Raw genomic sequence first — 23,820 nt, 5'->3', positions numbered from 1 at the left:
CGCGGCTGCGCGCTGACGTCGCGCGTGGCCGGGGCGAGCGGTCTGGCGGCGCGCGCGCGGGGATGGAGCAGCCGCCGGCGACGCGCTCGGGGCGCCTCCGCTCGGCCGGTGAGTGACCCCCCCCCCCCCCCACCCCGTAGGGCGGCCCCGGCCCCGGTCCCGGCCGAGGCCGCCCCGGCCCCGGGGCGCGCGGGCCGGGCCGGCGCTGAGGGGACCCGGGGCGGGCGCGGCGGCCTCACCCGCTTCCAGACCTGTTGTTCGGCCGCGCTTTCCCGCCGCCGCCCCGTTTGTCCCTGGCCGGTTCGGGCCCCCACCGCGGGAGGGGGGGTCGCGGCCCGGCCGCCCCGGGGCCGCCCGCCCCGGTCACCCCAGCGCGGCCCGTCGGGGCTCGCGGGCCTCGTTGCCGCGGCCGGCGGGGGCGGCGCGGCGCGCCGGGGGGCGCAGGTGCACCGCGGCGGGGGCGGCCGCCTCCCGTGGCGCGGGCGGGAGCGCCGCCTTCTCGCCGGGGCCGGCGGCGCCCCCGAGGCGGCGGAAGGCGTGAAGCCCTGGCAGCCGCCCAGCCCCGCCCGGGGCGCGGTGGGTCCCGGTGCACGCCTGCAGGAACGCCCGCAAAGGCGCTGCGGGTGCGTGGGCTCTTTGTTTTGGCGGAGCCGGCTGTGCTGGAACTTACCGGTTTTTAAGACAGCCTAAGTTTGGGTGTATTCTTCACCTGTTCCTTCCCGCTTCAGCTGCCTCTTATGAGATAAGTGAGTGCTGATTACTTCGTTGTGCCGACATGTACATGAGCTCAAATTTTGCCGTGCTAAAAACGGGTTTTCAGAGGCAGGCCTTTAAAGGAGAGAATTTTGGATGTAAAGGGGTAGCTTCGGAGCTTTACTAGTACCAAAAGTTGTGAGGCTTGGAACTGAAACTGTTTGTCAGCTGAACTTGTGCATACAGCCGCTGTCATCGATGATACTGGAAGCGCCTAGTGTGCATTAGTAACAAATACTGTGGCCAACAAAGCACGTGTAGCGGGTTGAGGCATCCCTTTTGCTATGAGATTCGACCAATGAGGAAACTTAAGGAGGCTTCTTGGTGGGCAGAAGCTGTAAAGGTATGAACTGAAGGTATAAAGATCTGAGTGGAAGTGTAGGGGAGGAGGAGAGGAACGTAACTACCACTGCATCAGAAGTGGTGTCCATTGACCACAAACCTTAAAATCGGATGCTTCTGCCAGGTGGAAGCCCTTAGTAACACACATCTGAGCTACAAGTATGGCCATATATGTAGCTCAATATGAAAGCAAACTGAGGACGGAGAAGATCTACTTTGTATACATTTTGTGTTAGAAATAAATTGGGACTTCAGGGTTTCATACCATTAAAAAAAAAAAGTTTTCCCCATTAAAAAGTTTGGGGTTTCCCTGTCCATGTACCACATAAAAGTTGATCTCTGGCATGGTTTGGGCTGTCTCGTATCTTACTTAATCATAGCTAAAGATCCAATAAATAAAAGCTGCGTCTAATTCAGATACAAAATAGAAATCATTGAAAGACTACTAAAGGTTTTTTTCTGTGCATTTAAAGAGGTACTTTCTTTAGGAAGTGGGTTATATCTAGCAATTCACTTCCTGTGCTGGTCAGGTGAATGGTTTGATGCCTGTCTGTAAGCTGGTGGTGTTGGTATTGAGTGGGCTGTTGCGGCTTGCACTGGAGTTAGGCAAACCTTCTATTAGTATCTCGTCTGGTCTTTCAGAGAATTTGGTTTTGAACCATGCAAAAATAATTGGTGTGATAATATCTTGGGCTGGGTTTCTAGGAATTTTTGCATAGAGGTCTGGGGGAGGAGTCTTCTCTCTCTCCAGCTGTTCCTCCAGTGTGTTTTCCTGATGTGGTGTGTTCTCAGCTGGTTTCACAGCTGTTGTCTTCTAAGGAAAGCTAGGCTTTGGGAACTGGAATCACTGAGTTTAAGCTATTGCTCAGGTGAGCTGGCTGAGTGGCTTCCCCTTGATGGATCTGAAGTCTCCTCACCCCTAAAATATGGCTAGTGGTTCTCCCTTATGTCTGTCCTCTAAGGCACTGTGAAAGCTGATTACTGAAGCGTGCTTGGTTACTGCTTGATGAAATGATACTTAGAAGATCGTACCCTCTTGATGAGGATATGAGTTTCTTTAGAACTAATAGGGGACTTATGTTAACTCTCTAGGGTGAGAGAGGGGGTAGTATTTCAACACTGAGACTTGTTAAAGTGGTTTGTGGGCATCCAGCTCTAGGTGGCCCTGCTTGAGCAGAGTGGTTGGACCAGATACCTCCAGAGGTCCCATCCAACCTCAGCCGGTCTGTGATTCTATGAACTTGGCACAATGTTTAATAGTGGATAAACTGGCACCTTTGGGAAAAGTGAAGATATGTGAATGAAATGCAGTGTGGCAGGCTAGATGTGATTTGTCAGCATTCCTAGAAAGCGAGTAGTCTGCTACAATTTAAATACTTAAATTAAAATTCTTAAAACCCCTGAACAGTCAAGACACTGGATGTTGTCACAGCAGTGAGCTGATTCTTTAAGCTTGAATATAAGCTCTGAATTCTTGTTCCTCCGGCCAAGCATGTTAAAATGGTCAAGAAGAAAAAGGAAAGAAGAAGAAAACAAGTGATTGTATGGAGTTAAGTGTCTTTTTTACAAAATGAAGTCTTGCCATACTTTCAGAAGCATTTTATGATAACGCAAAACTAGCTGATCTTTTTTATTTGTAAAGAAGAATCCTACTGTTGTACCAAAAGTACAAAAACTTGTATCACAGTAACATTGAACAGCTTTGATTTGGAACCTAGATCTGCCAAGCTATGTGACATATAAACAGAGAATAGAAGGTGCCCTACAGAGTTTACATTTTATTAACTTAAATCCAAACTAGAAAAGTTCAGAAGTACACCAACACTCCTAAATGTTGATGCTGTGCAGGAACTCCCCCAGTATTTACCTTACATCCATGCTGTGTTGGACTTCCATCACTCTGTGTTACTTCTCGTTTTGGACAGCAGCTTAATTCTTTAGTCTGACACTGGTCACACAAGCATTTGTGTGAAAATATGTAGTGAACATCAAGGCATCTAATGAGCTGGGAAGTTTTGTCTGAAACAAGGCACTCTGCGCTGTGGCATTGTGTTGAACACTCTGTTATGATCAAACATTATCTGAATGCTTAGAGAATTTTCCTCCTTGAGATAATTTATTAGGTTAAAGTACTCAGAATAAGAGGTAACTTCAGAGGCTGCTTCTGATTTTAAATACGTCAAAGCTAGCAGAAACCCAGTATTTCAAATAAGAGTTAATTCTTTTTTCTGGAGGAGACTCTGAATCTGTGGTGCTTTTTGTTGCTTATCAGATGTTAATGGTGTTTCTTACTATCCTTGTTAATTTTGGCAGGTCTTTCTCCTCTACAAAGAAGCTTTGTTGCCAAGATTTACTCTGAAAATGACCTACACTACTGACTGCGGATGTCTGCAAATGTAGAAGCTGATAAATCGTATCTCCTTCCCTCCTCTGACTTTCGTCTTTCCTGTGGAATTTATACTTCTAAGTATTTTTAAAATTAGAGCTCTGTTGAAGACATTTGGATTACAACTGTCAGCATATCTATGCAAAGAGATGAGCTAGCCTGAGCAATTTTGAGGTATGTATGTCTGTAATGACTTATAACAAATGGGAAGAAAAGGCCATCTGATTATAGGGCAAAGAGAACTCTAGGCATACATTTTCTAGATTCAGATTGATCTGCACCATTATTCCTGGTTTTAGCAATGGAATATACATATGCACAGTGAAACTGTACGAGCACCAGAATATCCAGTTGGCATTGTATGGAGGGTGACCTTGTTTGAACCTGCTGTAGGAGTATTCAAAGGATTCCTTTCAGAAAAACTTGTGTTGTATGACCTGAGCTTTCACTGCTTACCCATTCAGTTCTTAAATGCCACCAAGGTCTGTAGAGATTTTCTTCTTCCAAGTGTTTGACAGACATTAAGTAGTCATTGAAACACACCTGGGAGGCAGTGTTAGTTTCTCTATTTGGTTAGGTAAAGCATTCAGATGAAGTTAGAAGACAGCTGCCTTGAATTGGAAAGCATCTTCAATGAAGGCTAGAAAAGAAGTAGGTCTTGCTTGCCTTCCCATATACAGGTCATAGCGTAGTGGTCTTTTTGCTTACAGAAAGCTGCAGTCTTGTAGGGCAATCTGCCTGTAATGTACAAGACTAGCAGAGCTGGGTGGGCTTTGCTTTGTGACTGTGCAGCTTTGTCCCACCCTGGTAACAGAAGATGGAGAACCTTAGCTATTTCAGAAGTGCAGAAGTTCACCAGCTTGTACAGCTGTGTTTTACCTTAAGGCTCTTAGCTGTACTTTCATATTGAATTCTAAACCTGGAATGAGGGAAGTCGGCTAACTTCCTCTGTATGGGTTTAGAAGAGGCCCGTGTGCACTGATAACATCTGTTGACTCTCCTTTTGTAAACTACTTGGACATGGTTATCTTTTCTGTGATTTAGGTGTTCATGCTAACACTCCAGGGCAGTGGCAGTCTTATCAATTAATTGTGGGTTACAGCAAAAGGTAGCCAAACACATCTCTGTCTTCTAGAAGAGTCTGATTATTCATTAGGTTTTTTTTTTAAAAAGGAAAACTAATGTGCTGAAAGTAGATACCTGACAATCATTCAGCATGCTACATTGCTGTACGGTATGTAGCAGACACACTTTTCTTAACAGCTTTTATGCACGAGGCACAGTGATTCAGGCTGAGACAATAGTGGAGGGACATAGATCTAACCTACCTACTCGTCTGGCTTGATAGCCTGATGATGTTGTTGCTGTAACAGGAAGGCAAAATGGACTGTGTCTGCAATGCTAGTGTAAACTTTAATTGGCAGTGAAGTGCTGTGGTTGAGAAGGGGATCCTTATCTGTACTGCAGCTATTCCTCCCATCATTCCCCTACAAGCAGAGCTAGGCTCAAGGGGTGATTAGCTTGGTAAAATTCTGTGTTATGAGTGGGCAGAACTTAGTGCAGCAAATTTTAAACGTGTTCCTCAGTCTAACCTGGGCATGTTATTTGGCTGTGGTAGTACACTAAAACAGCATTGGGCAGAAAAGTGGTTTTGTTTCCTGTGAGCTGCTTTCATGAAAACTGGAGAAACACACTGGAGCTTCAGGAGTGAAATGGCTTGCTGAGCTGCCTGTTACGATCCTAGTGTGTGTTTTAGATATTGTACCAGGGACTTGGATTCTGTAACCCAACTAGGTGCCTTTTTTTAGTTGTATATAAATAAGTTATGGTCTCTCTAATTCCATCAATTAAAATCGGTGTGCATTTCCCAAAAAAGCTGCTGTTCTGTGAAAATTGAACAATTCCTGCAGTAGCTCTGAAAACCTGTAAGAATACATAGGTTCCATGTGTCCCTGACTGTATGTCCCTAAGCAAGGTATTAATCTTTATTTCCTTATCTGTAAGATGAGGTTGATCTACCTCTGTAAAACATTCCGTTTCATGAAAAGCATCATTTAAGTTTTGTTTGCAATAACTGCAGTTTCATTATTCAAACTCACGTGACTAGAAGTAAATACTGATTTGTGGAGTGGCAAAGAATTTTAGTAGAAGATAAAGTTTTCTTTTGATATAAAGAAATGGTCTGAAAGGTGAAATTGTGTATATTGGAGAATGTTGCCCTAAAACTGCCCTACAAGGTGTCTAAAAAGTTTCAAAGGACATTAAAGGGCACTGAGATCTTGAGACGGATAGTAGTGCCATTGCTTCAACTTGTGTGATGGGTTATGATAAGAAGTTTGCAGACACTTGCTTACAGTTTCTTCAGAGGTAAATTTGGCAAATTTCAGTATTTTTCAGATCTGTGAGAGCTGGTTGGTCTCCCTTAACAAATTCCTTAGTGGCCTGTCTTTGTCCTGGAGTTGTTGGCTGTTATTTTCGTGGAAGCTAGTTGCCATGGTGATTATCCTGTTAGCAAATAAATGTGTTTTTCATGATCTCCAGGTATACTAGTCTGGAGCAAAAAGACTGTAGCCTTTTCTGGGATCGACAGAAGTACTGCACCCATAGAGGCTCAGTGTTTGTAAATCACTGCCTGTAGGAGAGCGCTGAAGCAACATCTTATGCTTTACTGGGTCATAGTAGTAAGATGTAATATCACTTGTCTGTATGGAGCAGTGAGCGTGTGTTACCATGAGTCTGAGGCTGAATAATGGTTAAAATTGGAGAAATGAAAAAAGAATGACTTTTGGTCAGGATCTGTTATGACTGAACTTAACTGATTGGGGCCAGTAATGGTTGACTGGCTAGAAGGTGAAAGCGTTGTTGTTGGAAAACAGTCCCCTTCAAGGTATGTGGTGCTCTGATCCTTTGACATACCGGCTTTCATTTGGGATAACCTCTAGCTCTGGTCTTCAGCATTCCTGTTGGAGCTGGGGTGCTCTTCGTGTTGCACCACTGTTCGTTTTCAACTCATTAAAGCTGGGGCAGTGAGATGTGGTCCCAGCTGAACCTGCCTGTACCAGTTCTGTGGCATGGGAGCTGCAGCTTGCTGCAAAACCCCTGCACATATGTCGTCTCATACTCCTCCAGAAGTAGGTCTCAAAAGTGGGATATGCCTGTGTCCTTGCTAGGGCAAAGCACAGTTTGATGTGGCTTGGTGGCCGTAGATTAACATTGAATTCTTTGCTGGGGAAGAGCATGAATTGGATATGCGAGCCTTTTCTTGACAGGGAGAGCTTGGTTAGTTCACATTGAATACCTGTGAGAAGTGTGACTGCTCGGTCGGTAGAGAAGTGAGGGCTGCTTGTGTGTGGTGGGGATGGGGAGGTTGTAACAGCTGCTGCTTGCTGGTCTGCAGAGCAGTTCCCATGCTGGTCACGCTTTTGCTGCGGGTGTTCATTTTCAGATGGTTTGTTGTGCTGAAAGAGTAAGTTTTGGTTCTGGTTTACCAAAGTCCTTTAAATGCTTCAGGTGCAATTCCAGTTTGTGGAAGAAGAAAAAAATCCAAAGTGGTTTTTGGTTTAGTGTTGGTTTAACTCCTTGATGAGCATCTTGAGTTTTCATCTCTAAAAAGAGTCTGCTCTAGTTGAGACAGTCTAAGAAAACAAAAATTTTTTTTTTTTTTAAAGTAAAATTTATGTTTGTTGCAGATAACGCTCCCAGCATCACTTGAAGACATCCAGTATTTTTTAGGATCAGCTTGGATTTAACCCTAGTGCCCAAAAGGCACCAGTTCCAACTACTAAACTCTGCTAGCTTTGTGAACTCCTCTGGCTTCCTAAAGAAACGTGCCCGTTGAGGGTTCTTTTGTTTGGCATCTGTCACTTGCTGGGAATGCATCCATTTTCATGGTGCATTCCAGTAACTACTGATTTCAGTCTTCTGCTGAATACAGGCTCCCTCTGCTCTTCTCTGAGTGTGCTGTGTATATTCTCTAGTAAGCTTGCCCAAGGAAGCCTTCAAATATTGAAGTAAACGGCAAATACAACAAATTCCTTTTTAGAGAACAGTCAGATATGTTTTTTGGTTGCTGCTAAAATGAGTTAAGAACTTGTTCTGTTTTCCTGGCTCCCCCTCCTCTGGTTCCTAAGCTAGTTTTTCTTTTTAAAATTTAGATCACTTTAAAGAGCAGAGTTAGGGAATTGAGCAGACAACTAGCAGAATGGAGGGGATGGCAACCTTCAGTGGAGGATAAGGGGAGCAACAACCTTTTTGCTTGTTGGCTGCTGCCAGTTTGGGCTCATCTGACTGCCCTAAGTTACCCTTCATCTGTAAATACATTAAAAAGAAACCCCAGGTAATAGGGTAACTCTAGGTCATTAGTGGACAAGCATCTTTATTTGTGATAACACAGTTAATACTTGTCCTTATGGTTTAGTGATAAAACCTCACAACTGTGGATATTCAGGTATAGAAGGAAATATTTTCATTCATTTTGTGGAAGTGTAAGCTTTTAATGAAGTATGCTTTTCATCCAGGAAGTAGAGTCTTTCTTCAGCTTTTTTAGATGGTTTTGCTGAAATAAAAGGTCAGACTGCAAACTTCCACCCAAAGGGAGACAAACAACCTATAATCCAATAACTTTAGCCATTTCTCATTATTTTTGTGTGTGTGTTTGTGGAGATAACAGTAAATCAACTGAAGGCAGGCTGGAGTTGAAGATGAAGCTGTACCGACGGTGAATTTTGGCCTGGTCTCCTCATGCAGTCTCTGCTGATCACAAAATAAAACAATACATTTGCACAGAGAATCTCTGTAGGCACTGATGGTTGTGAAACTTAGAGGATCTTTACCCCTTTAAATTGGCATGTAACTTTTATTTGAAAAAAATGCTTATGTTTTAGCAAACTCCAGGAACTGGCAGTGACCCACTATTGCTGACCCACCTTTTTTGTGCAAGGTTATTAAGGAACTGCTAGAATAGCATGGGTTTTCTGTTCTGTGGTCATGTTATATGAGACTTTGAAAAGATAGGCATGTGTTTCAAAAAGAAAAAACTGTCGCTACCTCTAACCTTGTTCAGTTGCTTTGAGGGTGGCAGCTTTTAGATTGAGAACCACTGTGCTGTGCTGACATCTGAGCCTCCACTCCTAATTCATGAGAAAGTCCAGCAGGGGTATGTGATTGGTGTAGGGGCTGTAGCCTCACTTACTCCCTCATTAAAAGACAACCAGCAATCATTTGTTGAACACTCCTAGTTCAATGGTAGCTTCTTAGTAGCTCTTGCAGATAATGGTAAAAGACAGGATTATTATTGGATGGCACCATTCTTGGGCTGGCAGAGTAATTTCATCTGCTCGTTGGTGGGTAATATGGTTGGACTGTTCCAATACCTAAGCTAGTCTGTGTAGTTCTCTATAACACTGAGGTTCATAGTGTGTTTATAACATGCATATCTATACGTTAAGCAGTACTAAAAAAAGCTACTTGATTTCAAAGACCACCATAGAAACTCAGTACTGTCTTACATCCTGAGAACTGTATTTTTTGTCCTGTTAGAAAAGATAAAAGGGAATAGTTGGTTGGAGTATTGTTTCTCCATTTGGAGTAGTTCCCCAGACAGGGATATGTGTTACTTGATGAGATAGTGTAAGAAAACTCATGATTTGGAGGCATCCTTGTATTCCAGGGTTTTTTTCTCATCTAGTTGATTCACTGCCTGAGATGTTTTGTCTCCATGCTTTGCATCAGGATTGTGATTGAGTATAATTGTTGGTTCTCTTATCCTTGACTGGATGATCTCAAGAGTGGATACCTGCAGTATTTGGTGAGGCTGTGCTTTAAAATAGCAGTTGATGTGGCTGTCTCATGGAACTACGTTCTCTACTCCGTGCCTTTGGCACTTAATGTTATGATGCACCATCAGATTCTGCTGATTTTTAATGCCTGAAGTAGCATTCTTGAAAGAAATCTGTAAAAAGTTCTGTAGCAAGGATCATAATAAATTGCAGCTGAACTTAACCATGTCCTTTCGTGGCAGTGGAGAGTAATTGATAGCTATTTACCAACCACAGTTTGGTGTGAAAAATGGTTTTTATTGAAACTGGGACTTCCTGAACAAATTTGATCTTGAGTGGATTTGATCTTAAGTTTCAAAACAACTTATTTCAAAACAGAAATTCCGGAGCAAGGAACCTATTGTGCAATAAAGGCAAAGATTACTAATTTATCTTGTGATCAGATGCAATATTGTTGTGAAAAAGATGTGCATTTTTTACTTTGATGGGTGAAAGTTCATTTCTTAGGGTTCTGGAATTGGAGTTACTGATTCTTTTAAAAAAAACTTGTTGGAATTCCTGTAAACAGCTGCTATTGTGGCCTTTCAATACCTGTCATGTAGCTGCATCTGTGCTGCTCAAATTATCTTTTTTCTTCATCTTTTTTTGTTGGGGACATCAGTACAGAAATGTTTACTGTTTGCCACCAGTGCAGCACCTTTGAAATTCTGGTGTAGGTGGTATGGCTCTCTTTACAATAGCAATTGCTAAGGAGGAGCCAACCTGTGATCACACTGCTTAGCTGCACCATCTAACATCTCCAGAGACCTTCAAGGAGGCAAAGGTGACAATGACAGCAAAGTTTAAAGCCACATCTAAGGAGGGCTGACATTCCAAGATCTGTGACTGCCCATGCTTGGGAGAGAAATTGAGACCGTGGTGAGCAGGGTGGCTCCTTCCTCCTAGTTCCAGGTTTACGAATTTTCTGGCCCCAGTGTGTGAGAGCTGATTTGTTTGAATTTTCATTACGTTCTTTTTTCCCCTCTTCAGTTTTACCTTTTTTTAATCAGCTGGGGAGATGTTTATCTATAAAGGTATTCAAATATTTGTGACTATTAATGTTTAATTAAAGACCATCTGGAAAAAGCGATGGAAGGAAAGCTTCCTGAGATTTAAAGCTGAAACAATGTAGGAAATGTTAATCTCAGTCTTCTGAGAGCTCTAAGAAATTAATTGATAACTGAACTATAGAGAGAAGTTATTAAAGTTTGGCTTGGGAAATACTTAATGTGATTGGGAATAGGCTAGAACATGGGCAGCTTGCAATAAAAATGTAAATCAAGGGGAAGCTTTGAAAGTGAACCACAACTACATAACCAAACATTACCTTGTCTTCATGTTCAAGTGCTTACCTATTCAGTCTTGGTAAGCATTCACTTAAGTAAACCTCAGGCATTTTATGACTACGTGGACAAACTAATAAGGATTTGTAAGGGTTAAATTATTCTAGCTGCAGAAAAATTTGATTCCTATTCTATAAGAAAAGTCACTGATGGATTTCTTCTAGATGATAACTATTTTTCCTTAAGTTGCCGCTAAAACTATACTTTCGATAACTCCTAAAATTAGGAAGACATTAAGAAATGCAGTTCAAGAGAAGAACTGATGTCTGTCTTGGTGAGGAACATGGATTCAGACTCTTTGGGAGACTGTGATCGATGTTGTCTCTCCAGACCTCCTGTAGTAAATTTCTGCCCCTCACTGGGAGCTGTCAAGCAGAATTTTCTCTGGAGCTTTAGGTCCTTTGAGCTTGCTACCCATTTTTGTTTATTGGTGTAATTTTTTTGATCTCCGGAACATGGTGAAAAGCCTGAGTAAATAATAGGTGAGGAACTGGTATAGCAGTTCTAGACCAAAGATGTCAGAATTAGTAACAGGCTTCTCTGTTCTAAGAGCTCTTCAATTACATAACTGCCATAGCTATGTATTGATGCTGTTGTTTTTTTTTTTAAAAAAGTCTGGTAATAGAATTAGAGTAGTGGGAGAAGTCTCTAAAGATACAAAACTCTTGCATATTAATCAGTTACATGTAAAAAATCATTAAAATCCTTTGCGTGAACTGTTTTGTTCTGTATCTCTAATATGAGGGAAATCTGAAATGATAGCCTAGCAGAAATTGTTGTTTAAGAGTGGGTAATTAGTATGGTGGAAGGGCTGGGTGTTTTGTGTGTTTTACAAAAAAAACCCTGTAGCTGTTTGGCCTGGACAGTTTAAATATGGCTTTTGAAAAGTATCTGGTGATTGCTTTTTTCATCTTGGTCTTTACTGGGAAGATGAGCCTTCAAGTATCCCAGATCCCTGTGATGGTGGTGTCCTGATTTCAACTGGGATAGAGTTAATTTTCTTCCTAGTAGCTGGTATAGTGCTGTGTTTTGGATTTAGGATGAGAATAGTGTTGGTAACACACTGATGTTTTTTGTTGTTGCTAAGCAGTGTTTACAATAAGTCAAGGACTTTTCAGCTTCTCATACCACCCCACCAGTGAGGAGGCTGGGGGGCACAAGAAGTCAGGAGGGGACACAGCCAGGACAGCTGACCCCAACTGACCAGAAGGATATTCCAGACCATATGACGTCATGCCTAGTATATAAGCTAGGGGGAAAAGCTGGCCCGAGTCACTGCTTGGGAACTGGCTGGGCATCGGTCGGCAGGTGGTGAGCAGTTGCATTGAGCATCACTTGTTTTGTATATTATTATTATTATTATTCCTTCCTTTTCTGTCCTCTTAAACTGCTTTTATCTCAACCCACCAATTTTACTTTTTTTTTACCCAATTCTCTCCCCCATCCCACTGGGGGGGGGGGGCAGTGAGCGAGCGGCTGTGTGGTGTTAGCTGCCTGCCATGGTTTAACCTGGGGAGGGAACTGGGGGGGGGGGGGTAAAATTCTTGAGTTGAGAGGGGAGGAACCACCCCATGTAGCAGGTGATATACCCTATATGGGCCACCCTATATACCTGTATACATTCTGGGGGCCTGACCAGCTGAAAAGCATGTCTGCAGAAAGTGACCTGGGAGTTCTGGTGGACACCCAAGTTGAACAGTGAGCCCTTAACGTGGGTCATAGTTTTGGCTCTGGTTATAAGCCTGCATCTACTCAGTGTTGGGTAAACTTCGGTCGTCTTTCAAACAAATCTGCTCCCTTTTAGTGCTGCTTTGGGTAAAGATTTTGTGGATTTTTTTCCATGTGGACTCTGCCATGAATGTGGGAGGAAACATTCTGATTTTGGCTGAGGCTTTAAATGTATGACTACTTGATTCCCATTGGCAAGCAAGTTGTCAAGCCCAATTTCTTTATACCAAAATCACTGATTTAACTACTGTCTTTGTGCAGTTGGATGTGGAGGTGGATATTGAAGAGCTAGCATATTTGTGTGTGTGCTGCTTAGCTGTGCTGTGTTTGTGCAATTTGTGTGTGTTCTCTCTAAGAAGGCATAATTAGGTTTATCAGTAGAAAAGGACCATAGATGGGCGTCAGTATTTTTATTGCTTAAGTCCAGAAAGTTTAGGCCTTTACTCCTTTTAAAAGCCTTCTCAAGACTAGTCAGGCAAAGTTGAAGGTATCTCACCTTGCAGTGAAATATTATGTCCATGCCAAGCAAGGTGATTAAAAGTAAATGTGGAACAGTGATTGTACTTGTGGTATATCAAAACTTGCACTAAAAAGGTCCCATATTAGTGCACAAGTGATAAAATAAACCTCAGCGTGCTTGGGACAAAGCAGGGAAGTCACAACTCCCGTGTGGTAACAGTTGTGTCTACAGCTAACACGGACTCTGTTTCCAAATGCATGCTGTTGTGCTGTGGTGAGGAGTTGTGGCTATGTTGGGATGTTGGGTTCCTTCCTCAGCCCTAGAGGAGCAGCCTGGCAGCATGCCCGTGTACTTCAGGACAGGTACTTGTGACTCTTCTTGGACTGTGTTCCTGAGGCACAGGGGCTAGTTTGCCACTATTTCTACCTGGTAGGGTGCATACATACTCAGTTATACCGTTCTTTGTCTCAAGCTGTGCTTGAGCCACCTAAAACTTGGAGAAGTGGCTATAATGAGTCAAGTTAAAAACACATTATGCCTGTATCCCATTTCTGTTGGCAGCTAGTAGCAGATTCTTAGGAATGAGCGTAGGTAAGGAGGTGTGGATAGGTTAGTCTTTTACTGGTAGGTCCTCCCAGCCTCTGTCAAGTGTTGGCTGAAGGACTCCAAGCAGTGTTTAATGGGTGAACTGAACATCTTGTTTGTAGCACTGCAGGGAGGGACTTGCTAATGCTTAATTACAAAAAAAAGAGCCATTTAAACAAACCAGCCCCAGATTAAGGCCATTACTGTTATACTAATATAATTTTTTAAGAGTTGCACTTAATTAAAAGCTCCCTGGACTGGCTCACTTGAAGAAAGATCAGGAAGGACAATTTTCTTTCATCACTGAATAGCAGGGGTGAAACTGTTGTATCATGAATACGAAAGACAGTTTGGAAGCGGTAGAGCAATGTAAGCCATCAGTTTGTTAGTGAGTCCTCTTAACTTCTAATCGGAATTTGTCTATCTTGCCTGTTTTGTGTCACCTTTTAGGCAATACTAATGCAGTGAGCTGTCAGGTTTTGCAGCCTGCAAGCAGGTTTTTCCAATGACAGTGGTCTTCAGACAGTAGAGCTTTTCAGCTTCTCAACAGCATGGAGGGAACTATCACATATGAGATGCATGTTGCTGCTTTTGAGTCCAAGTTTTTTGTCTGTAGGGAGTGGTTAAGGTACGCTGTTTAGAGCAGATGTGTTAAAGATCTGGGTTGCAGTATGGGCATGGTTATCAGTGTTTTGGATTAGTAAACTTTTTGCCGTTTTGGGACTGAATATGGTTTGAGCTAGTCTTTGTAAACTGTTTTAAGTCAAACTCCTACTTTGTAACTCATTTGATGCTAAGTATCAGTGGAAGACTTTCATATACATAATACCCAGAGCACCTGAATCAATGGGAAAAGCGTTGTGATTTTGCTGAGCCAAATGAAAACTTCTTTTGGTCTGTCTTTTAGTCTCAGTAAGTTGAGTCAACACTCCTGAAAGATCAGAGAGTTAATACTGGTTTTGAGTCATCAGGGGGAGTATTTTACCACTCTGTGCCAGGTTAGTTCTACTTTCTTCTTTCACGAGTCATTGTAAATAGGATGCTTTCCAAAATTCAGGGCTAAAAGCACATGTTAAAATCGCACATAGCGTGGGTTGGTGGTAGATGATATCTTTCTTTACAAGCCTGCTAATTTAACTTGCTTTAACCCTCTTACAACTCCAAGCCTGGAATAAACCTTTCTTTTAGAACTGGAGGTGCTAAATCTTGCCAGCTTCTGTGCTGGCATTGTCATAGATGAATCTGCTAGGAGTTAAAGTGAGAGGCCATCTTTTTTTTTTTTTTTTTTTTTTTAATGACTAGCACACTTAAAAGTCTCTGTAATGCCTGAAATAGCTGTAGTGTAACCTTTTGTCTTCCCTTGGAAGTGGAATGAAAATACCTGTATTTCCACTTTGTGGTTCACTTGTTCCTGACATATGAGTCAGCTTTGACACATTGAAAGTGGCAGTGTCTCCTGGCAGACAGGCAGTGAGGATAGCAGCAGCTTTGATCTCTTCCCCCCCCCCCCCCCTTCCTCTCCTGAAAAGGTCCTGCCAAAATGTTTGGCATGGCCTAGTAATGCTGTGTTTTTGCAGAGGCTGGAGAATCTGATCCAGATAATGCAAATGTTAACAGGAGAAGTGGATAGAAGTGCAACTGACCACAGAAACATTTGAGATGCTTCAAGGAATTAAATCTGTTCCAGTGAAAGATTTCTTTAAAGAGGGAGAAGCTGAAAGAAACTGAATTACTCCTTTTCACCTTTGCATATATAGAGTTCATTTGGTATTTGACGGTAGGCTTTTATTGTTGCTGTACTACTCTGAACAGGCTCAGTATAGGCTCCTGCCTGTGAAGGAAATACCTCCATAGCTGGTCTTACCCATGGTAATCAAACAGTTGCATCTGCTGCGGTGAAATTGGATCATCTGCTGCTGTATATCCCTGCAACAGTGAAAATTGATAAAACAGCTTAAAACAGTTTCTTCAAACAATGAACTATGGCTTGTTTTGACAAACAGGACTGTGCTTAAAGCTGCATTTTAAATGAGACAGACAGGAGTGACTATTGCTGTAGCAGTTTTTCCTTGTCATGGTCCATATCAGCCTGGAGCTTTCCCCATCTCTAGTTGAGAGGGGAGCAGACTGTGCTGATGATCATGTTTTCTCTCTGTTCCCTATGCATTTTTCTGAAACATCACATATCTCAACTCATCTTCACCCTCTTGCCATCCTCTGGGCTGTGAGGCTTTTAGCTTCCCTTGGATTTTGCTCTTAGCCTCAGTGAGTGTGCCTCCAGGCAGCTGGGATGGACCCAGCCATTGCTGCCTGTTTTGGACTGTGCACCTGGGACTGATGTGTCTGTATCATCATCTTCCCTGCTCGAGTTCTTGATAATCCCACTGCAATTGCTTACGACTTTACTGCATGCTGGAATGTAGAGAGTTAAGTCGTGTTATTAAAAACCCCAAACGAATATGCAGATCTTCGTTGTTTGCCTACTCAGTTGTGAGCTCTGGCTTAAAATTGTGAGTATATGCAGGCATCTAGTGAAAAATGACTTGTTGCTAATGATAATGTTAGCCAGTACCTCTCTCATGTAATCCTGGTCTATTTGTTCCTTATTTACATACATACAGAGCTCTTTGTGGAAGACCTAATATTTTTAATATTTGCTTAATACTTCTTCACTCTTTTTTTTTAGGGAAGGTAGTTTCTCTGTTTACAAAATGCGGTATTTGAACTGTAAAAGTGAAATTATTTTTGTTTTGATGAGTCCTTGCTGAAGCTCATGTGAGTTCCTGTTTCTCCAGCTGTTGTGGCCATAGCTTCAGATAGGAGGTTTTTGGTAACACTGTTTTGGAGTAATTGTGCCCTGTCTCTGTACTGCCTCCTTCCTTTAACCTTATCCCAAAGTTGTTATAACCAGCACTGTGATCAGATTCTTCCCCCAGTCCTGTTTTCCTTCAAAGCTGAGTTGAATTTTTTTGTTCTGGTTCACATCACAGCCCCAGAAACAGTTGTGCCTACAACAACTAAAATGGTGGGATGTCATGCTGTGGGACTGCAAATGAGCTGTGGGGGCAAAAGAGGTTGGAAATTCTTTAAATTGCTATTTCTGTTGTATTGCGAAAGGCCAGCCTTAGATCCCTGCTTGAACTGTGGCTGGAGATGGTCCCTTCAGATGCGCTCCAGTGAAGCACTGAATTCAGAATATGCAGTTGACTGGTTTGTAGAACATGTAAACATAGTTACAACTTTTTTCTCTTTAGCAAAAAGCAGAGATGTTCTTGAGGAAATGCTGCAGTTTGGCTTTCCTTTCAATCTGGTTTTGAAGAAGAGTACGTGGGGATGTGGCTTTTCTGAAACAGATCACTAAATCAAGTGCAAGTGTCGTCTGTTGGCAAACTACACAGTTGTAACTTGCAGCCTTGTGTAACTTCTTCCACAGTATACGTACTTGTGGTGGACACAGATTAAAAATTAGTAGTTTTTACACTATCTTGTTAAAAAGAAAAACTTGCTAATAGGTTTCCTCTTATGTCTAGTAAAACAGATAGTCTGTATAAGAATTCTTTATATGTACCTGGATCTATCAAATTTGTTTTTCTTCTAAAATACAGGCTGCATTTTTAGTGTTGTTTCTGAACTTCTAAGTACATTCACAAAAAAATTTCTAGAAAATGCGTATGTTGTATGTAATTGCAAATGTTGGCAAATCAGAAGGGTCTAGTTAAATCTTTCTTTAACCTTGATTTAGCTTTCTTGAAGCACTGGTTTTATTAATTTGATGGAAAATAGCCTGTGTAGCCTTTTCCAGGAAAAGATATTTTTAAAGTGGGTTTGGTAGGTTCCAGATGTGGTACTGTACACTGTTCATAAGCAAATCAGAAAGTGGCAGCAGTGAGAGGTCATGTAGGTATGACATTAACCTTATATGGGTAAATTTTAAGTTTGGTTCTCTGCTCCAAAAGTCTTGCATAACCTTAAGGCAGCTTCTTGACCTTTCTATATTTGTTTTTCATCTGAAAACTAGGGAAGTAATAGTAATTCAGTATAATGTAGGAGCATTCCAAGGGTAAATTCATAGACTACTCACCTGTTATGGTAATGTAAACCTATAAATACTTTATGTAGCTAAGAAATTAATCAGGAGTGAAGGAAGTGCTTTAAAGACAACCAGTGCTTTCTAGAAGGAGGAAGAAGCTCTGCTAAACTGTGGAACCAGTAACATTGCCCCACAGTCAGCCTGTTATGGAATACCAGCTCTAGAAGCAGCAGCACAGTCTTAAAAATCTTCTAATAAATTTACAGGTCACAAGCTATAGAAATATAGCTGAAATATTTTGCTTTGATTTTCATGTGATGTTTATAGCATATACCAAAAACTGAATTATTATGTATTGGTACCTCTGCATGGTTCTTAATTTTGGAGAAGTCTTGACCTCTACTTCATAGCTTTGATTCAGACAACAGTGTAAACACTGAGTTATTGGAATGTTCAGAGAGGGATGGAAAAGATTTCAGTCGCAATTGGTTGTACTGCAAAGCAGTAGAAACATTTCTGAAAACAGCCGCTCAACTTTAAGCCACTGAAGTTTCCTAATAAACAAGGAAAACTACCTAATCTTTGGTATTTGTGTCTATGGTCATTACACTGTGAACTTATAACTTTGCAGAAGAACCGTTGGTCTTTATATTCACAGCAATCAATGAGCAGTACTTCTTATAGGACAGCAGTAATTTTGAGGTTGCCCATGGGTGGTATTGAAGATGCTTGATCCTGATGTGGGTGTATTCAGGGAGATGTTTCTTAAAAAGTAATTGGAAGGAGAAGGGGATCTGTCGTTCATTAAGAGAGTGTTATCTGCTCATCTGTGACTTGAGTGCAATTTTCTCTTATCTACAGGATTAATATCTGAGCTTTCAGGAACAAAAAACTGCATTAGTTTTGTTGGTCAGCAGTGTTAAATATAAAGTTATAGGAAGGAACTGCTTCAACAGGATGTGGATTTGAGAAGAGGCTGATGTTGAAAAATCACCTTCTGGTGTGTCTATGAACATGCTGCCCTTGCACAGCATAAGCATGTGAATCATTAGTGGATGCAGCAGTAGAAATGGTGAATATATTTTGGTGTGGCAAAGCATAATCTTCTGCTGGTGAACCCTTTGAAATGACCATTTGTAAACGTGCCTGGGGAAGGCATGAGAAAAGGTGGCTCCCTCCCTCCCCACTTCTGCTCCAGGGAAGAGGAGGACAATTCTCAGTGCCATTTGAGTGACCTCAGGGATCTTTTCCCATTCCCTTTTCCTTACAGTATACTCACCCCTAATAAATGAGTGGATGGACTGTGTAGATCTATTTTAGGCTTGTGAGGATTCTAGGAGAGAGGCTGTATATCTCATGTTTTGTATGGGCTCAGACATAGTGCCATTTTTGTCCCTGAATATCTTAAAGCTCTTAAGTTGCTCCTTGGCAATGATCACGTAATTCATACAGACACACTGCCAGCCTCTCATTTTAAGTGCGCTGGAGCGAGTTTTTGTGTTCTTTTGTATTCGTACAAGTGACCTGTGGTTTATTGTGTAAGTTGTGGGACTACTAAAAGAAGAAATTGATTTATAGTGCATGTGTCAGTTGACTTAAATAATCCTTTTACCAAAAGAATACAGTTGGCTACCTTTATAAAATTCAGCAGCTTGGCATTATAAGTTTGAGTTATTTTAACTGATACGTGTACACATTGCCTTTAAAGAAATCTATGTGTTTTGCTCCATTATAAAGCGTTTTATTAAAGTACCTTCACTGGTATTACCCTCAGTGTTTCTCTCCTTCAGCTAGCTGGGTTGTTCATATTTTCTGTATGGCAAAACATTAGGCACAGAGGCTGACTTGCTCAAGATCTTTTAGCAAGACTGACAAAGCTGGTTTAGCCCAGGATGTCTGGTCTCTCAGCCTGTGCTTTAGCCACCAAACTGGGTTCCTGCTGAATCTGTGATAGGAGAAGGGAGAGCAAGGATAGCAGAGATGGCATCATTCAGCTGACTTCCTTCTTGACTTCTCAATAATGCTGGGAATAGGTTGGAGGGTTGAGGGAAATCATTAGGCAGAAATCAGTAAAACCTATTATTATCCTACTATGTTGGTTTTGCCCTGTAACAATGTGCAGTTGGCTTAAAAAATAGGCTGTAGGTCTCTTGCTTTGCCCTGTGTCCCTTGTTCCTATTAAAGTGGCAGTTTCTTTCCATCCAGTGTGGCTTTTCTTGCAGTATTGAATGGTGTGGACTCCTTATCTGGATCACTATGGATTAATTCAGTGAATTCCTTGGGGCATGCCACCTGCCAGTCCTTACAGTTTCATCAAAAGTAGCTGGCTTTGGGCTATTTCCTTTTTCTAAAATCTTAGATGCAGAACCTCAACAGAAGTTTGGCTTGCCTTACACATACTTGAAACTGTTTGGGTTTTTTTTTTTTTTTTTCTTTCCCCCTCATCTCCCAGCTGCACTGTTTAATATGCTGAGTCTTTCTGGTTTTGTCTTTCAATTTGCTCTTTCAGCCATACTCCATTTCTGTTCTTGCATAGAGTACTGTCAGTGTCGGGGTTGTGCCCAGGTGGGGGGCTTTAGATATATATATCTATATATATCTTTTGTCCCTGGTTTTTCTTTTGGACTTCACTAGAATTCCAGGAAATCTTTTCTTGGGTGAATTTTGGAGGAGGAGGAGGAAGAACTATGTCTTGAAAACTACAGGTATCCTTTCCATTAAAAATACTGTTGTTTTCTGTTTTTCTTCCCTGTATTCTGCCATCTTACCTATGTTCTTTGTGTTTAATTATTTCTTGTACAACTTTTTCTTCCATTCTTGCCACAGTTCTCCACTCTTGACTTCTAAAAAATTATTCTGTTATAATAGCTAAAAATACCTGTTTCTCCAGGTATTGGGTAGTCATACCACTATCCAATTGGGTTTTTGGGGGTCAAATTATTTACTCTATTACCGTTGTCTTCCTCTTTGAATGTTTTCCAAACCGCAGGCCCCTTGAATTTTACACCCATTCTGGTTTCTCATGAGTTCCTCTTTCTGACAGGATTAGCCGTGAACACCCGGAGCTTTGTCTCCTTATTTGCTCTGCTGCTTGTTGCTGCTCAACAATGATTCTTTTAAAATATCTTAATCCTCCTGTGGATATAAATCACTTGATAGGGTTCCCAGTTCCCATGATATGTGGTTTTCCAGTGTGTAACTGTTGCCCCTCTAGCCTTTCTTGCTAAACTGTTTGCCTTGATACAGAATCCATTAAACTGACCAGTTTATGGAATAAAACAAATGTGAGGGTTCTTTAGGTAGTTGTACTTCAACATTAATGTTAAGGGTTCAAGATGTTCAAATACAGCATAAATAACAGGCATTTGAAATATTCTACAAAGGGCAGAATCTCTTCTGTTTTCTTTTGTTGAAAATAATTTTTCTTCCCTATTTCTACAGTTCTGTACTGTTTGCGTCTGTAACAAGTACTCCAGTTGCAGCTAAGTCAGCTCTGAGCTGGCTTTCAATGGTAACTTCAGAGTTCATTTTATTTACAAATAGCTCTGGTTTTGAAGGGAATTCATTAAACTGATGCATTTAGAGTAAAATCGATTAAAGCTTAACTAAAATATAACAGGCCAAAGTCTTTTCAGACTTCTGATCTTGATCTTAGATACTTGACACATTTTTGAAATTTTCATGTTACGAAGTATTTGATGAAGAAAAGTGAAAGAATGAAGAGAAAGCAACAGAGCCCTTATGTATGCAAAAAAAAAAAAAGCTAAGGTTGTGTCTATTCTTCGTAAATACAGGAAAGTGAAGGAATTTTGATTAGCCCAGTGCAGTAGCTTTTCAAAGTTTAGAAAAAAATGGAGCTTCTGACAGAAAATGGGAGATTTGGTTTGTATGTCAGTGAAGGCTGTGATTCACAGGGGAGAAGATACAAGTAGTTTTCGTGACCTTACATCTCAAAGCCCATCTGTGGGCGCTCTGGAAAGCGGACTCTGCAGCATAAAGGCTGAGAATTAATCTGAGCAAAAGCATCTGTTGACCTACAGGGTCCTGTAGGGCATATCTATGAAGACCTCACTGGCAGAAGCTCCTACAGTTCTTATAAATAAAAAATAACATTAAAACTAAAAAAAGAAAAAAGACAAGTAGAATGGCTACGAAGTTATGTTAGCAGCACCTCATGTTAACAATACTTCACATATTGTGCCTAGTTCTCCACTTACACTATTGTAGAAATGTAATTTCTTCTATGTCAAGATCTTTTTCAAAAATGTGTTCATTCACTTTTTCCTAAGTTCTTCATATTTGCTGTCATCACTTTCTTCATATTCTAGCATTCCACTTTTGTGTTTCTGATTAACATTTTCTTTATCTCTGCCTTCTTGGAGGTGGGAATCTGGTGTGTAATACAGTAGTCAAAATGCCCCAGTTGTGCACAGTCTTGTAGTATTCTTCTGGGGGCTAATGTATTCTGAAGCTTGTGTCCCTGTTTTCAAGAATTAGTTGAGTAACTAATAACCTTTGGAAAATCTGGGTGATGTAGCTGTGTTTCAGAATAGTACGTGAGTCTGGCTAGAGAAACATAGTCATTGTATCTGCTCTTGGCTGTCCTGGTGTCATCCTCTGTTGTGTTCTTCTCACAAGCATCTGGCCTCACCTTGGGCTTGTTGCAGAAACATTAAACAGATCATCAAAATGCCCTTGAAATACTCTGTTCCCTCCTTTTGGAAAGGAGAGCAAGGCCAGGATGGTGTCCTCGGGCATGGTGTGCTTTGCCTAGGCCGGACTCAAACCTTCAAATCCTTCGTGCTTGTTCTGTGTGAAGGCTGTGGCTGGATCCATTGCCTCGTCTCTGCACAGGCGGGTTCAGTGTGTAGGTGGTCTGCTGTTACGGAAAGGGGCTGCCCAGGGTTTACAGCTGTAGTGGACAGGGGTTGGTTTTGTTGGCCTCCTGGCAGGGGTTGCTGTTATGCAGGGTAGCAGTTCAGCCAAGGTGACGGAGCTTCCCTGTGAAATGAACTGAAAGGTGCTCGTGTTTCAAAGTGCTCGCAATTCTCACCTCCTGTTAGGTGAACTCCAGATAAACAAAAGCAAGCTGTTTGACCTATGCCCAGAACATTGGAATGACTAAATAGGAGAAGAAAATAAAATCTGTGTGGACCAGTCTGACCTTGCAGGCTAGAGCCCTGAAATCTGCCTGTGCTTTCGGCACATACTGGTGGCCATATACCCCAAGAGAAAATGTTCCTTCACAAGAACTTCTTGATTAATTCTGTAAGATTCAGTTTCAACTTCAATTATGTTTGTATCCCTTCAGTTATTTGAAAGACTTTAAAATAGCCCAGCTTCCAGAGGCACTTGCATTTAAATGAAAAGAAAGTAAAAATTTAAATAAATTAGAAGTTGGAACCATGCTCACTTTGTTGTTTGTGTACATCTCTCCTCCCATTTCCAAGAATTGCATCTCATACCCAATTTCTTTTGCAGTTTTGTTCAGTGGAGGGACTGCTGTATGTCAGCCATGCTAAAGGGCAAGTGATGGAGGCAAGTACTAGTTTATATATTCACAGTTATCTAATATTGTTTTTGCCAGTTTCTCCTTTTGAACTGTTTTGTTTCCCAGTGCTGCTGTAAAATAATTGCACAAATGAAGGACTATATTAGCATGTTCTGGGATGTAATAATGTTATAACATCTGCTCAGTGAGACTGTATATGGAATTGTGAATTTTGTCCCTGATGTATTGTATTCTCATGCGAAAAAGAAATGTATGTTTTTGAACTTCATGCTATAAAGTACTCCATTTCCTCCCTCATACAGAATATAAAGGTTGTTGTAAGTGGGGGAAAAAACCAAACACAAAACTTGAATCCTAATGCAAGTAAATGTGCTAATTAATTCTGCTGATTCACCGTTCTTCACATTTATGAGTAGTTTTTTCCCAAAAGTAGGTACTAGGACAAATAAGTAGTTTTAAGAATCTTCATACCAGATACGCAATTTGAAAAGCTCTTTTTGGGCTCAGAACAGAGTCATCATATGGATATATAAATAGGCAGATCACCACAAAGCTCCCTATAGGAGCCTCTTAAAGAATAAGAGTCAGTGTAATTTCATAAATCAGTCACAGAATATACAGGGGTACTAGTGACTCGTTTGTGAGCTAACTAGGCCGATTTGTTTCAGGTTGGTTTGTAAATTGACATAGCACTAATTTAAGCAGGTTAATGGTTTCCAGCAGATAATGCATGGAACTCTAGTTAGACTGAAGTGGTGTTCTTTAAGATCAGCAGTATTACCAGTGGTAATCTGGATAGAAAGCGTGCAGAAGATCAAAAAGATACTGGTTAGAGAGTATATTGGGTATCTTTGGTATGACGTAC

The 23,820-nt window shown here is 41.4% G+C and overlaps 1 long non-coding RNA gene across 1 annotated transcript; it reads left to right on the top strand.

The window, feature by feature from the left end:
* Nucleotides 1-22,986, top strand: LOC128137156 (uncharacterized). Its single transcript, XR_008233575.1, has 3 exons — nucleotides 1-108; nucleotides 3,409-3,655; nucleotides 22,925-22,986. It is a non-coding gene; the product is annotated as an uncharacterized LOC128137156 (long non-coding RNA).
* Nucleotides 22,987-23,820: the final 834 nt, after the last annotated feature.

The sequence above is a fragment of the Harpia harpyja genome, chromosome Z (genome assembly GCF_026419915.1).
Source record: "Harpia harpyja isolate bHarHar1 chromosome Z, bHarHar1 primary haplotype, whole genome shotgun sequence".
Taxonomy (NCBI): Eukaryota; Metazoa; Chordata; class Aves; order Accipitriformes; family Accipitridae; genus Harpia; species Harpia harpyja.
The sequence above is the reverse complement of the archived record's forward strand: the minus strand, read 5'-3'. Positions and strand labels throughout refer to the sequence as shown.